The sequence below is a fragment of the Cygnus olor genome, chromosome 4, assembly GCF_009769625.2.
Source record: "Cygnus olor isolate bCygOlo1 chromosome 4, bCygOlo1.pri.v2, whole genome shotgun sequence".
Taxonomy (NCBI): Eukaryota; Metazoa; Chordata; class Aves; order Anseriformes; family Anatidae; genus Cygnus; species Cygnus olor.
The window spans coordinates 22655946-22665996 of record NC_049172.1 but is presented as its reverse complement, the minus strand read 5'-3'; the positions used below and the strand labels follow the sequence as shown (position 1 = coordinate 22665996).

Sequence of the window (10051 nt, the reverse complement as noted above, 5' to 3'; positions counted from 1 at the left end):
AAGTCCTGTTGAGGTGGATCCTCTTGCCTAAGGAATTCATTTGGATGGAAGCAGATATGTTATGTCAGTATGTGATATTGGTCTTCTTGGGGGCTTTTTTGCTTTTAGATAGTGCTTAGTATCCACATAATAATAGGAGTCTCAGATCAATTGTAAATAAATTGCTTAAGATATTTGAACCAGTTGAAATTTCAAATAGTAAAGTACAGCATAAGTGTCAAACTAAATTTAACTGAAATCACTTGGGGTCTTTTTACCAATTTTGACAGGTGTTGCAATAGGCCATCATTAGTAAAGTACTATCAGTAAAGTACTGAAGTACTACCTTCAGCAATCTCCCATACTTTGAAAATACAGTAGTGTATTCCAATGAGGGACACATTGTGCTCTTCTGAACAAATGCTTGCCGAACCCCAAAAGTTTACAGATTAAAATAACAGTCAGGCAGCTAACTTTTTACGTATTGTCTACTAAACGGCACGTGAAGTTGGTGGCTTTCTTTCAGGCATGGACCACGTCTGGCATTTGCAGCTAGCTGACCTTGAAGCTTACTGGTTAGAGATGAAACCTCACCTATTCAAAGAAAGCTGTTTAAAACATTCAAATAGAGATTTTTTTAAAGTGTATTTCACTTTTTAATTTCCTACTGTTCTTCTTCCACTGAGAAAGCACTATCTGAACCCAAAGGGATTTCCACGTCTAGCTTTCATGCTTTTTGTTGCTACATGGCAGTGACCGCTAGATTGGCAAATAGAATAATTGCCTTTGAGAGATTTCTTTAAGGATATTAAAAGCATGAACCTCGTTCTTTTTAAGTAGCTTCTTAAATAAATGCTTCAAAACAAAGTCAACTATTGATCCAATTCCTTGAATAAAAAGTTCTCCCCATTTGACAATAGGATTTACTACTGAAGAAAAAATGTACATTAATCTTTCTAGTTTATTGTCTTCGGTTGACAAAGGTAGAATTACAGAGTTGCTGCACAAAGAAAGATTTGCACCCTCTGTTTGAAATGGCAAATCTACATAAATTCATTGACTGACTTAGGATAAAAGCAATCTTTACATCTCTATGTCTTGTCACCTGAAGAGAAATAGGAATATAATTTATGCTTTATTGCATAGCAATATTGTTGAATAACTGTTTATTCTCTGAGCACACTAGTGATTTCCTTGCTTCTCGCTGGAAGTGAAAAAGAATAACCACAATGTTTATTTACTGCCAGGGGAGAAGGACGGGAATTCTGTCCAGGAAAAACAAACAAACAGAAAAACCCACCTACATCAGAATATCTGCAAGAGTTTGCACCAACTTCCAGGCTTTCACATTTCTGCCCCTGGGACATCTAATTCAAACCTTAATTTCCAAAAGGGGAGGGGTGGGAGAGAAGATGAGGATGTCAATATTCCGTCTGTCACGTGTGTGTACAGCGGGATAAAAACAGCCACTGTGGGACAGAAACGTGTTTTTTTCTTTTTTTTTTTTCTTTTTTTTTTTTTTTCCTCCACTGACAGCTGCAATGAGAAGCTGAGCTAGGACGGATGCTGCAGGAGCAGCGAAGGGGATCCTTCATGCGGTCCCCCCTCCGCAGCTCCTAACTTACGGTCCCCTTCCCTTAGGGTACCGGCGGTGGGGCGTCTGGCCCTGAGGGGTGGGCAGGTGAGGCGAGACCTGCTGGGCTGCTCGGGGACCGGGAGGGAAGAGGGGAAGGGGGGCAGCGGAATTAAATTAAAAAAAAAAAAAAAAAAAAAAAAAAAGAGAGAATCAATACAAAGGCTCAGCAGCCCGTACGAGGCGAAATCAAGCCTGCTCCGCCGCTGGTCACACACAAGCCCTGGCAAAAGGCGAAAGCGCTGCACACGCACAAAGTGCACTGCGGCTGCCGGGGTCTCCTTGCACACCACCCCGGCGGCGCACGTCCGCACACCCTCCCTTGCACGCACCCGCGGAGGAGCATTCCCCCCCCCTTCCAAAATAACCCCCACCGCCCCCGGGGCCACCCCGCGGGCAGGGCGAGGCCCGGGGGGCTCCTCCCGGCCTCCCCGAGCCCCGCTGCCTCCCGCCTCTCTCCTCCCCGGCGCCCGCCTCCCCGCGGCGTGCCCGCCTCCCTCCCTCCGTCCCCCGGCCGGCAGCCGGGCAGCGGGCGGGCGCTGCCGCCGGCCCCACAGCACCGCGGCCGGGCTGCGCGGAGCGGAGCGGGGCTGGCTGGGCGGGGAGGGAGGGAGGGAGGGAGGGGAGTGGATGTGTGTGTGTGTGTGTGGAAAGGGGGGGGGGGCCGAAGGGGGGGAAATCAAATAAATAAATAAGCTCCGCACCAATAAGAGAGGCAGCGGCTGCCGAGCAGGCTGGGCTCGGCTGGGAGAGGTCCTCGCTCGGCTGTGTGTTTGTTTGTGTTGTGACCGGAGCCGCGAAGTTCAGAGCCCAAACGTGTTGCTCCGCTCCGCTCCACCTGCTCGGCCGGCGGGGGGGTGCCGCTTCGGCCGCCCCGCCGCCCTCCGGGGCCGAAGGACGGGAGAGGAGCGCGGGGCCGCGCCCGCCGCCCGCCCGCCTTCCCCTCAGCCACCGCCGGGGAGGCGACGGACAGGTGAGTGAGGGAGCGAGGGAGGGAGCGAGGGGGTGACCGGCCGGCTGCCTCCCCGCCGCCCCCGTGCACTCGCTGCCTGCGGGAGCCAAACTTTGTATCCCCCCCCCGGTCCCCGAGCCCTCTCCCCAGGCGGGAGAGCGAGCGCCGGGGCTGCGCCGCTTTTGCGCGGGGGTGGAGGGGGCGCAGGGGGCGTCCCGCGCAACAGGCGCCGTCCTGCGGGGGCACGGGGGCGGGTCGCCCCCCGCAACCCCCAGGCTGAGCCCGCTGTCGGCGCTCCGCACCCGCGGAAGGTGCGCGGGCGGCGCTGCGGGGGCGCTGCGCGGGGTGCGGGCGCCCGGCAGGTGGAGCCGTGCGGGGTCCGGCTCCGCGCCTGGGCGCACGGCGGGGGTCGCAATTAGCCGCGGTCACACGTGTGCGGGGTCGCGTGTGGGGTTTTTCGGGGGGTTTTCTCCCCTTCTTCCTCGCGTTTCTGGCTTTGCGGCGTGCACCGCGTACAGGCGAGAGACGGGATGCTAGGGGTAGTCCGTCTTAATTAGCGCGGAATGGATAAAAGCGTAATTGCGAAAATTATTCAATAGCGGCTAACAATTAAAAGATTATCCCGGTACTCTGCAGCTAGCAAGGAGCAGACTGTACTAATTGGATAGTTAATGACATTTAAATAGGCAGGCTTTCTTAAAATAGTAAGCCCCACTCTTGCAGGGAAGTGAATAGGGTGTTAGAATATTTAATAACTGTATTGCGGTGACGGTAACATTTGTAAAAGGAGCGCAGTAATTAAGTTGTTAGCTTGGCCGCTGGCACTGGGACGTACCTTGCATCGGCTGAGAGCAGGCTGAATGTACCTCGCTTCTCCTCCGACAGGGAAACACAGCTGCACACCTCGGGATTTGTGAGGCCAGGTTGAAAGGCAGGCAAATTTTGGTGTTTTGTCCGGTGAAATCCTTTGCTGTCTGTTAGTGGCATCCTTAGACTGGGCTGATAATTGTGCTCGAGGTGCATGGCACTTGCTGCTTACTGCCTGAGTTTTATGTCACTTTCCGGCACTTATGCTGATTAGATATAGTCACTGCTCGCTGTTGTGAAGACTGGACCGGAGATGGTGTAGCAACACTCCTCTTGTCGTCCTTTACAAACTAAACAGTGAATGTAGTCTCTTTTATAGTAACAGCATACCAGCTTGTGTACTGCTCACTAACAGTGATGAAGTAATCCATTTCTGCATGGTTAAACTTTATTTTCTGAACTCCTTGTTCTCCAAATCTCTATCTCTTGCCTAGCTTGAAATTGTTCCGTGAGAAGCTCAAATGATGGCTGCATAAACCTGTTGCATTTGGTTTGAAAAGTTTTCTCAGTGTAATGTGTAATAAAGTTGGCAAAATAAGCAGCAGCACAGTGCAATGTTAGGGCTGCCGTATTTTTTTCCAGAGAGGAATGGTTCCCACTGTCCGCATCAAAGACGTATCAAAGGAAAATGCCAGAAATTAAATTAGAGAGAGAATATCCTATTTAATTTGTTAAATTCAATTTTTGGAACTTGTGTAGAGATTAACACATTAGTAAAATTGTTATGTCTATATGGGCTCTTATATTTCTGTGCTTTATTCCCTCAGTCTTTGGTTTTGTCTTCAGTGTAATTTTGTTTTCTTTTGAGGTAAAAAAAAAAAGCAGAAATAAATAAACTGCCAAAACACCAGTCTAAATACTGAAAGTGCTTGGAGAGTGTGTCTCCCAAGTCGGTGAAAATGCTGAGCTTCACAAAAGTTATATTCACAATTGTAAAACTAGTCTGTTTTCATCTTGTGTCAGGTACTGCAGTTCTCACTTGGGAGTCTTTCTGTGTTGTATTCCAACCTTGCTCTTTTCACTACCGCAGATACATTTCTCAAATACTTGATTCTTACATGCCAAACTATCCAAATATTTCTTCTGAACCTGAATTCCATTCCACACGTTCCCAAATGAGGGTTTCTAAAAAATCAGAATAATGGAGCTTTTGGTTTCTTTCCCCTCAGTTCCTGTAACAATGTTAGCTTGAATGAGATGGAGTTTAATGTTAAGGTTGGATTTCCTCCAAAACAAAAGCATGACTTTCCACACAGCTGATAAATATATAGCTGAACGTGTTATCAAAGATTTACAAAACACTGATGTCTTGACATCTGGATTTGTGGAGTGTCTCTGATACAACATGGATTGTGAGAAAATGCCAAGTTTTTTTTTTTTGAGGGGGAAAAAAACAGCAGCAGACAGAACATCGAAAAATGCTTTCCATAACATACTGTATTGTATAAAGCTACTTTGGAAAGTTGCGTGCGTATTTTCCATATGTTTTATGATAACGCTTCCAGCACAAGTTTTACAAGAAAATGAACTTCTTGAAAAATCCTCCTAATGAAACACAGATACCTATCTTCTACAACATCTGCATATTTTTCCCAACTCATATTTGTAAACCTATGCAGGAAGATTCCCCAACACTATTAAGCATGTTCTTCCGTATTGCTTCCAAATTGGACTACCTGAAGTCTTTCTTGCATCCCAACATCTGCAGTAGTAATGTTAACTCAGTGTCCTTACTAGGTTGACAGTACCCTTCTGCTCTTCTGAATCTTCCGTTAACACAGATCTTTATATGTACTAGAGCTTAATATGTAGTACATCTAGAAACATTGTGTTTACTAAAATCACAGCTCAATGTGAATAAAACAAAAAAACCTTTAACATTGGAAAATGCAGTTTTTAATACCGAGGGAGGGAAATGGAAGACATTCTTAAATCCTGTATGATTACCGTACTCGTATTGCTTGTTAGATGAAGGAATGTCAACTTCCAGGTGCTTGCCTCTGTCATAATGGTAAAATACTTTATGGTTGCCTTTGAAGCTACAGGATGCATTACAAATCATTGCGGGTAAAACAAATATTTAGGAAGCAGAGATGCAGAATATTTTTTAATGCATTGAAGTGAACAGGCTATGAAATTTGGTATCTGAAAACCTTTCTAGTGCAGCTAATAAAGTAATAATTGCTACCGATAGATATTGGAATTGGACTTGAGGAAACTAATACAGCTTTAAAAAAAAAAAAAAACACGTTGGTTTCATAGATGCTGAGATTTCTTTTTATACATTATAATAGCACGTTACTGTATTAATGATAGCAATTGAAGTTATAGATTAGTAAATTCCATGGACTTAGCAGAGTCATGGTTTGCAAATTATCAGAATGACTAAAGCATTAAATTACACTTGTATTTGCGCAGTAAAGTTAATTTCATACAAGATGACTTGCAGCTCTGTTATGTTACAAATACATTTGTGCTTCTGAAATTGCATTCCTTCATTCAGGTCTGTAAAGAAACTAAGTTTCACAGGTGGACCTGTTACTTCGGGAGTTAGTGATTTAGCAGTTTAATGATGGATTCTCTAGGACTAGCTGTTTTGATGACTAACAGTTTGTCACACAGAGAAGACTGACCTTAGTTTAGCACACCCACATGCACTGATATATATATAAATGTATGCCTGTATAGACTGCATGAACATCAGTATTTTTGTTAAGTAAGTCGTAACAAGTGAAATAATCTATCTGCTTTGTAAATTGCTTTAGAGATTTAATTCATCTAGTACATGGTATCCCCAAAATACACTATACTATAAGAAAGAATCTGCAAAAATTTCTTTTGAAGCATAAGAAGTATTTTAACTGTAGCAAGCAACACAGCATGGAGTATTTGCAAATATTTTTCCTCTAGAAACATGAATGAGTCAAATGTGATGTCAGTTTTATTAATTCAAATTGCATCTCTAATCTTAAACTATTGCAGTATGGTACCTAAAGGCGGGCTGCCTGTGAGCACTGTTGAAATCTAGAACTCTTGAGAATGTCTCTTCTAATAGCTGCTAAATGTTCCAGTGTTTATTAAGAGGTAATGTAAGTGGAATCGAATGTTGTGACAGCGTAATGGTCTCCTGTTGAATATAAGTTCCATGGCTTAGCGCAGACACTTTCAGAAAACAAGCATATTTCAGCGTTGTCAGTTCAATAGGAACTGTTTCTGCAAAAAACTTAAATAAGCCCCCACAGAGAAATCTTTTCATCATGCTCTTGTTGTAGTACTCTAATGAGAGCAGCATTGCTTTGCCTTCATTTGTTGAATGAGGGGCTAGTTTCCAGAAATCGGTAGGGTCACACATATGGTGGCGCCTGCTCCAGACCTTGTCTGTACAGATACACAGCACTTCTGCTAGCTCAAGTTTTTACTCCCTCCAGGGGGAAGAGAAAGCATGTGAGGCAGCTGTATGCCACAACGTGCTGTTGTGACTGCCTGGCAGTGCAGAACCAGAGGGCAGATCTGCTGCCGTCCCACTGCGTGTGATCTTGACCCATGTGGAATATTTGGAACAGGAGTGTTTTGAACATAAAAAGGGAAGTGGTCAAATTGGTCTTCCCTTCTGATACACAAATATGCGTTGACAGTTCTTCTGTTTATTCAGGAACCGTTTTGCCTTTTAAATAGTGTTAAAAATCCCATTGATTTAATCTCTTTAGAAGTATGTGACAAATCATTCTTGCTGAAGTACTGTTCCCACATTGATCTCTACCTTTTTATTTTAAACCTCTTCTCCCTTGGGACAGGGTAACATTGAGATGTAGCCATAATGATGTTCAAAAGAGCATCAGCCATTTTCAAGGGCAGGGAGCAGGGCAAAGGCAAGGGAAGGCAAGCAGCCAGCAAGGACTGAGCTTAGATTTATCTACTTCCTAAGCAAGTGAGGTGAGGAAGAAAGAAGGATGAAGCATGTGCTAATTGACAGTGGGCAGTGGCCCCAAGGTCACAACAAGAGAGAAGATTGTTGAAGTTTGGTCTGAACCACCTCCATCTCAGCCCTGGGAGACGTTATCTTGGCAGCTAATTCCACTTTATGGCAGACTGACCATTATATGTATGATTTCAGATGAAAGCATTTGAACTGTTAACAACATTATCTAAAATTGCACAGATTTATGCGGTGGCAACCATCTAACATTATGACTGGTAAAACCCATTTTAGGCCCTGCTCTTGCAGACACTACATACATGTTTAATCTGATGATGAGTTCTGCTCGTATTTTTAGGACTACAACTTGATATAACAAGAGATAGGAAATGTAGTCTTTCATTGGAAGTAAAGTCTGCTTAATACTTCTCTTTTTGGAAACTAACAACTTTAACTTTCATTTTGGAGGATCTGTTACTGGCAATGAGTATCTTTGCAATCGTATATAATACGGTTTCAGTGGTGTGCTAACCCCTGCAAATCATTGGGGTAGAACTTGTTCTTGGACAGGAGAGATTATGAAATCTAATTGTATGTTATACTGAAATAAAGGACCACATTCAAGGAACATACAAGTTTTGTGAAGGTAACTTTAAAATATCTGGTGCTATTTGCTGCAGCAAAGGGGGTGAAATACAGGGATGAGAATCAAAATGGATAAGCTGGTAGTCTAAGGGGAAATCAAGCTTTTGAGAAAAGATATGCTAGTTGGTACAGATTCATCCTTTATTTTCTATTTCAGCAGATCTGCTGCTAATTTAGGGTGTGGGCTGAGGATAGCCAGTGAATTAGGTACAGTGGGTAAGAAAGTACTGTCCATTCACTTAAAAACTGCTGTTAATTTAATTGGATTTTTAGCTGCCTTTTAGATTAAACTGTGTTTGTATTCCTAGTCTATTGCAGTAGGAAATAAAATGTGCTCATTTGCAACTCCAAGACTAAACTAATTAATTTTAGTTCACATTGCAAGAGATTTATTGTGGCTTATGTGTCCCTGGGAAAAGGAATAGTAGATTGTTATAAAATGCTCTAGAATGAGGATTATTTTTTCTAAATAAAGATTGGATAGTTAGGGCTTACTTCAGCAATAGCTAGGATTAGCAGCAGTGAGGCACAAGCAGGATAAGGGTTAGGTTTTACCACCCTTCCTTAGACTTACTAGAAAATACTTCTGTAGCTTCGTGAGTATTCACTCCAATACACTCTTTGATTTCTCATGCAAAAATTGGGGAAGAAACCACAGGAAAAGAATAAGAGGAGATTGCATGGGACTGATTGGCAAACTAGCAACAGCTGTTAGAACAATCAAGGGGGATGATGAGCAGTTGTTCTTCAGTAGGAACAGAAGAAGTGAGGACTGGATTTAACATAAAGAAAAAGGAGGAGTGATGAGAAGAGGGAATGTGGTTAAAGAAGGATTTAAAGTACTACCTTGTCAGAAGTTCTTGGGACAAAGATTAGTCAACAAGGGGGAGAAAATGATTTTTAAAACAGTTATTTTGAGTAAGAGGTATCTTTGTATGTATGAAGTTAGATATGAAGTTTGTCTCTTGAAGAGCTTGTGATGTACTGTTAGAGGATGTGGCATGAGCACCTGAATCTCAAATAGTATGTGGATTCTTTGCGTTTAAGCCAGGTGGGGGAGAACTCTTCTTTATATGTGCAGGATTTATGTCTTGCTGCGTGGACTTGTGTTCTTGGAGGACAGGAAGAGCGTTTAGCAATTTCTAAAATCTCTCTGCCCTTGTTTCCTTTTAATAGACTTTCATCCTACTGTCTTTTTCTCTATCTTTGTTTTCTTTACTTCTGTGATTCAAGAGCAGGAGGATCTGAAGATAAAATTGACCTAAACTGAAAACTCCCTGAACCAGTAGGATTGACTGGGGTTGTGATCACACTCAATTTCACACTGCTGCTAGTGTCATGTAGAGTAATATTGTGAAGGATTCTGTCAATTTTTGGTTCGGCTGCTAGTTGTCATAATGGTAAAGAATCACAGGGAGGTTCACTATCTTCAGTCAGTGAATGAGAAACTTTATTAGAGAAAGAAAGCTTCAGAGAAAATACCAGTTTTCCTTTCTTTTCCTCATTATAAAGCTTTCACATAGAATCTTTTCATTTCCTGACTGAATATCTGCAGCTGATTTTCAAAAACTGTACATGACATTTGAAGTCTTGGTTCCATACATGTTTTTCTTGATGGAAAAGTTAACTTAAATTGTTCCAACTCTTTGGCTATTCATTTCTACTGTCTAGCAACCTTTTCAGTTGAACTATTTAGAGGACTATATAGATAACCAATTTAAACTGAGTAATTCTGCAGGGGTGGGTGGGGGGGATGGATAAGGAAGACCTTTAATCATATTGAATTATCTCAAATAGTTTTGCTGGTGATACTGACGGTATAAGTAAGGGCAGCATTAAACCTCTTAGAAGGGAAGAGCAGGTGGGATCTGGTTTAGCCAGCCTTGCTACCAGAAGAACGATATGGAGAACTTCTGCTTCATGCTTTGTACCATCTGTACTCTGTAATCAGGCAGTTTTGTATGTTTTTGTTGTTATCATTACTCTTTTGTGCTCTGCCATAACAGCTACAGACCCACTTGGAGAGTGGGACAGGACTCTCTTGTGCTAGATGGCACAT

The 10051-nt window shown here is 43.1% G+C and overlaps 1 protein-coding gene across 1 annotated transcript in view; it reads left to right on the top strand.

Annotated features, from left to right (window-relative positions):
* Positions 1 to 2281: 2281 nt before the first annotated feature.
* Positions 2282 to 10051, top strand: part of TENM3 (teneurin transmembrane protein 3) — a 1331063-nt gene continuing 1323293 nt past the window's right edge. The window contains 1 exon segment of the mRNA XM_040554455.1: positions 2282 to 2585. The gene's annotated coding sequence lies outside the window, so the exon portion shown is untranslated.